General features: G+C 44.8%; 1 long non-coding RNA gene across 1 annotated transcript; it reads right to left on the bottom strand.

Annotated features, from left to right (window-relative positions):
• Positions 1-1,947: 1,947 nt before the first annotated feature.
• Positions 1,948-5,024, bottom strand: LOC125987090 (uncharacterized). Its single transcript, XR_007487878.2, has 4 exons — positions 4,379-5,024; positions 3,253-3,815; positions 2,701-2,844; positions 1,948-2,142 (listed from the first exon to the last, which is right to left on the bottom strand). It is a non-coding gene; the product is annotated as an uncharacterized lncRNA (long non-coding RNA).
• Between the last annotated feature and the right edge of the window lie 341 nt (positions 5,025-5,365).

Below are 5,365 nucleotides of genomic sequence, written 5' to 3'. Positions count from 1 at the left end.
ACTGGACTTCCTCTGTCAGAGGCCTCAGGTGGTGCGTGTTGTCGACAAAATCTCCGCCAGCATCACGCTGAGCACGGGGGCCCCCCAGGGCTGCGTGCTCAGTCCATTGCTCTTCACCCTGATGACGCATTACTGCACTGCGACCTACAGCAACAACCGCATAGTGAAGTTTGCTGACGACACGACTCTGGTGGGTCTCATCACGAAGGGCGACGAGACTCGGTACAGGTCGGAAATGGACCTTCTGACCACGTGGTGCAGGGACAACAACCTCCTGCTGAACGTCAATAAGACCAAGGAAATCATTGTTGACTTCCGGAAGGGTCACACAACACACCTGCCGCTGATCATCGACGGTGCTGTGGTGGAGAGGGTGAGCTGCACCAAGTTCCTGGGGGTGCACATCAGTGAGGACCTCTCCTGGTCCGCAAACACCTCGTCACTGGCAAAGAAAGCTCAGTGCCGCCTGTACTTCCTGCGGAAGCTCAGGCGTGCATGTGCTCCTCAGGCAGTCCTGTCTACATTCTACCGTGGCACCATTGAGAGCGTCCTCACCAGTTGCATCGCTGTCTGGGGTGGTAACTGCACTGAACAGAACTTGAAGGCCCTGCAGCGCATAGTGAATACGGCTGGTAAGATTATTGGTGCTTCACTCCCCTCCCTGAAGGACATTTACACCTCCCATCTCGCCCGCAAGGCAACCTCGATTGCCAGAGATGTGAGTCACCCGGCTCACTCTTTGTTTGACCTTCTGCCCTCTGGGAAGAGGTACAGGAGCCTGCGCTCCCGCACCACCAGACTCGCCAACAGCTTCTTTCTGTTAGGGCCCTGAACTCGCTACCCCCTTCTGCGTAGCGTGCGGCACTGTTGCGCTATTTTCGGGAATGTCTGCTGTACGCACACTTGCTCCTTTTTTTTCTGCTCCTCTTATTTATTTATTTATTGTTGTGTTATTTATTCATTATTTATTCAGCACGCTTTTGTTATACTTGTTTACTTGTTTGTCTGTTGTGAGCCATGTCTTGTCACCGTGGGATGGGGGGAACGAAATTTCGATTTCTTTGTGTGTCTTTGGCATGTGGAGAAATTGACAATAAAGCTGACATTGACTTTGACTTTGAAATGGTATTTTGGTGTCGGAATTGTCAATAACAATTTATCACAATTAAAAAAAAATATTGTTGGAAAAATATGGGGGAAAAAATGAAAGCATCTATTGAATTGATACAACTCTATCCATCCATCCATCCATCCATCCATCCATCCATCCATCCATCCATCCATCCATCCATCCATCCATCCATCCATCCATCCATCTTCTTCCGCGTATCCGGGATCGGGTCACGGGGGCATCAGCTTTAGGAGGGACTCCCAGACTTCCCTCTCCCCAGCCACTTCATCCAGCTCATCCCGGGGATCCCAAGGCGTTCCCAGACCAGCTGAGAGACATAGTCTCTCCAGCGCGTCTTGGGTCGTCCCCGGTGTCTCCTACCGGTCGGACATGCCCGGAACACCTCCCCAGGGAGGCGTCCAGGAGGCTTCCTGATGAGATGCCCGAGCCACCTCATCTGGCTCCTCTCAACGTGGAGGAGCAGCGGCTCTACTCCGAGTCTCTCCCGGATGACTGAGCTTCTCACCTTATCTCTAAGGGAGAGCCCGGACACCCTGCGGAGTATACTCATTTCAGCTGCTTGTACCCTGGATCTCGTTCTTTGGGTCACGACATTGATACTAATACATAACTAATTACTAGAACTAATACATTTAATATAATGACGCAACACACAATTTATACACGGACAACTAAGTGGTGAAATATATTATCATAATTTAGATTAAATTAATTTAATTCAATGAAAAAAATTTAAACAATGACTATTTTGTGCATTTAACTTTAAACTTTAATAATAGAACATTTTAAACAGAACCATAAACAAGTAACAAGAAATACAAACAATAGAACAAAAAATAAAACAAAATTACCACAAAAACCCCCTCTGGGGGAAAATTAGGGCCGTCGGGGAATCTTTGGTTTCACGTAGTCAATGGAACCCTTTTGGTGGCATTTGTGGCGTCCATGAACTCCACTTGCTCTCTTTTTATTTTAAAGGCCACAACATGAAACGCCTCTTCTTCCAGTTTCTGCGTAAAGAAGTGTCATGATAATTTATTAAGTGTTTAAAACACCACGAGAAAACATGATGGATGGATGGATGGATGGATGGATGGATGGATGGATGGATGGATGGATGGATGGATGGATGGATGGATGGATGGATGGATGGGTAAGTAAGTAGGTAGGTAGGTCAGACAGACAGACAGACAGACAGACAGACAGACAGATAGATAGATAGATAGATAGATAGATAGATAGATAGATAAGATGGATTGATCGATCGATCGATAAATTAAAACCTAAAACAGTTTGATTAATTTAATGACCATAATGTCAACCACAATGATTTTATACAGTTAAGGAAGCAAGTGAAATTGTATGTCTTCCTGATAGGGCTGTATCTGAGACAAAATCTTATAAAGTTGATGATCCAGATTTTGAGAAAACTCCTAAAACAGAATCTGACTTCAGCCTTGATGATGATGAGCCACTGATAGCAGTGCATCCCAAGTAAATAACAGTATTGATTCAATTTAGAATACCTTTGTTTATACACATAGGAAAAAACTGCTTGCTTTTGGTACCTTTATCACAGTATTTTCTGTGGAGTGGAGCTCCACACCACCGGAACAGGATGTCTTCAGGTGCGTCATGGACAGCCGCTGTCCGACTGTTACCTGGAAAAGGTTGGTCTCTCGCCACCTGACCACCTTTATTTCCCTTTGATCCTATAATGAAAATGTCAAATTAGTACTAGCTGTTGAAATGTAGATCTAGACTACAATTACTAAGGCAACAAAGCTAGAGACATACTCAAGAAACTGGTGTCAAATTTCTGTCCTACAAAACCAGTGTCTTGCATGTTTAGACGTCTCCCTCCTCTAATATACATGATTGTATGCAAACTGCACGGGTGATATTAGAGGAGTGAGCTATCTAAAGCTTGGAAGGGATCAGGCCTTGATGCCCTAAGGCAGGGGTCCTTATATTTCTGACACGTAACGGGTCCGTGGTGCAAAAGAGGTTGGGGACCACTGCCCTAAGCGACCTTACTCAAGTGAAATGTGAGTGTGTGTGATATATCTATATTTAGACACACACACACGCACACAATGTTAGAGGGAGAAATTGTTTACTTTTTTTAAACAAAAGATGCCCAATAGGACCGAAACCCCACGTGTCAGCACCATCTTGATGGGGCGGATCTAAAACAGAAAGAGATTAATAAACATCAATACTTCATGAAAGAGAGGTAGCGAAAAGAGAGAGATTGATTTTACAGTAGAGACAATGCCGTCTGTCGTAAACAGGACATGGCGGATGTCCTTCAAGGCTTTGTCAATGCTTGGAGGGTACAGCAGAGCTGTCCCCTTCACCTCCAAATCTGGCGTCACCTCCATCCCTCCAGCCAAGTAAATGGTGGTGTTGTGCCGGGAGAAGAGGACCCCTTCTTCTCTTCCCCGGCCAAAATTAATAAAGCGAAAAGTACTTCCGACAGAGATGAAATTCTCAAACAGAACAAATTTGCACAGATGGTGGCCATCACAGAAGGCCACCACTGTGTCATAGTGGGAGGCCCCAGCCTCCACCGTGCCATCCTCTTTTAGGACCCATCTTGTATATTTCGTCATGGTTTTTAAGGCCACCACTTTGGCCGTGAGCGCCGCCGGCAATTGATGGAGCGTCCAGAGGTTTTCCACTTTGAAAATAAAAATAATAACTGGTCAGCAGAGATATAATTATTATAGCACTTATATATGGTTTAATTAGTCTACATAATGACATAAATTGATTTCATAAAATAGCTGTCAAACTTGGATCAAGGAGAGGACTCGGATGCAGAGTGACAACAAAAAAGGAATTTATTCTAACAGGCTGGAGTCAGCAAAAAAACAAAAGAGGGAAAACGAGGTGGCAAAAAACAAAAACTGAAATACACAGAGCTTAGGCTTGATGACAAAGGTTTCTTCAATAACTAGGTTCTCAAAAAGGACTCTTTAACTGACGATCGCTGGTGCTCTGGACGGGACAAGACGCACTGGCACAAGACAAGGGGAAGACTCTGACTAAATACACAGAGAAGGGTAAGGGCACAGGTGCAGACAATTAGGATTAAGGAAGGCAAGCAGATTGACGCACAGAGGAAGGACCCACGAACTGAAACGAGAGGAGAGTTACTTATCAAAATAAAACAGGAAGTGACAATACGACAAAAAAGACAAAACAACAAGGACCTACAAAACATAACGGCATGAGACATACCTCTGGCCGCATAATTCCCGAGTGACTTCTTCGAAGGGCTTCAAAATGTCACAGGCCTGCTTTATTCCCTCCCATTCCTCTGGTGTTAGGATTGATAATTTTGGATTTGCAAGTGCTAAAGTTGTAATTATTGCATCTTTGTTCACAAGAGTACTTTGGATCATGTAGAACAGGGGTGCTCAATACGTCGATCGCGATCGACCAGTCGATCGCCAAGCTACTACTGATCGATCGCATGACGTTTAAAAAAAAAAGAAAAATGCTGTATGCTAGAATCCAGCCCATCGCTTGATTGACATACAGGTAGGCCTGTCGGGAGGCAATCACAGTGAACCGCACATGAGCAATAGACAGTGACTACAACCCCTCACCGCAGCATGTTTAACGGCCGCGCACACACAAACCGCCAACGTTTATAAGCTTATCAACGCACGCACTCGCTTTTTTTCTTTTCTCCCAGCCGGTGTTACATGTCAACTTGCTCCCATGTTATCTTGCTCCCCGTCTCGAGTTACGACTGTTAGGGTAAAGCGAGTTGCGCAGTTTTGTGTTTCGCGAAAGAATTTCATTGTACGAAGAAAAGTGCTTTCCTTTTGTACACATGACAATAAACACTTTGAATCTTGCAGATTTGTCACAAGCGACGTGGAACTTGCCTGATTGCAAACTGTTCAAATTCTCAATAAAAACGTTGAACGAAATGTCTCGTTTACATTTTGGACTGGCTGCAAGAAATAGCAAGCACTAAAAAAAAATGAAAAAATAGAACAGTTATAAGCGGGATTTGAACCCGTGACGCAAAGAAATAAAGCACAGCTCACTTGCCACCGCCTAAACCGCTGTGCTATCGTACACGCACTGCAACAGGAACAAATTATCTTAAATATAGCCAAAACTAAATTACTCGGCGAGGGTACGTGTTGATGTGATGCCTTGTGTCTACCCGCCCATGTTAACTGGCTCCTCGGAACCAACTTGACATGGTCG

This window comes from Syngnathus scovelli, chromosome 19 (assembly GCF_024217435.2).
Source record: "Syngnathus scovelli strain Florida chromosome 19, RoL_Ssco_1.2, whole genome shotgun sequence".
In the NCBI taxonomy this organism is placed as follows: Eukaryota; Metazoa; Chordata; class Actinopteri; order Syngnathiformes; family Syngnathidae; genus Syngnathus; species Syngnathus scovelli.
This window is presented reverse-complemented; position numbering and strand designations above follow the sequence as displayed.